Source organism: Sinocyclocheilus anshuiensis, unplaced genomic scaffold, assembly GCF_001515605.1.
Source record: "Sinocyclocheilus anshuiensis isolate Anshui unplaced genomic scaffold, SAMN03320099.WGS_v1.1 scaffold5299, whole genome shotgun sequence".
Lineage (NCBI taxonomy): Eukaryota > Metazoa > Chordata > Actinopteri > Cypriniformes > Cyprinidae > Sinocyclocheilus > Sinocyclocheilus anshuiensis.
In genome coordinates, this window is record NW_015538247.1 from 1,747 (window position 1) to 2,405 (window position 659).

Consider the following 659-nt stretch of genomic DNA (forward strand, 5'->3'; position numbering starts at 1 on the left):
ATGTCTTTACTGTATTTTATTTACAGTATTATTACCGTATTTTCATTTACAGTATCAGTACTGTAGAGTTTATTTTCATTTAGTAAAAAAAAAAAATTACCTGTAAAAAACAATCCAATTGTGGTACTGCACTGTAAACCATGATTTTTACCATACCCAGCCACCCCCCCCACAATAACTCATGAGCTTTAGTTCAGATATTATTTTTAATTGTTGAACATTTTCTTTTTAAAAGTACAAATTACAAATCTTGACCTCAGATGCACTAGCTTAAAAAAAGGGTATCACCACAGTCCCCTGGGGACTTTGTATCATGGAAAAACATACACATACTGAAAAGCAAAAATTGGCAAGTACACTACCAGTCAAAAGTTTTTGAACAGTAAGATTTTTAATGTTTTTAAAGTCTCTTCTGCTCACCAAGCCTGCATTTATTTGATCCAAAATACAGCAAAAGCAGTAATATTGTGATATTTTACTACTTAAAATAACTGCGTTCTATTTGAATATATGATAAAATGTAATTTATTCCTGTGATCAAAGCTGAATTTTCAGCATCATCACTCCAGTCTTCAGTGTCACAAAACCCTTCAGAAATCATTCTAATATGCTGATAAACATTTTTTAATATTATTATCAATATTTAAAACAGTTGAGTA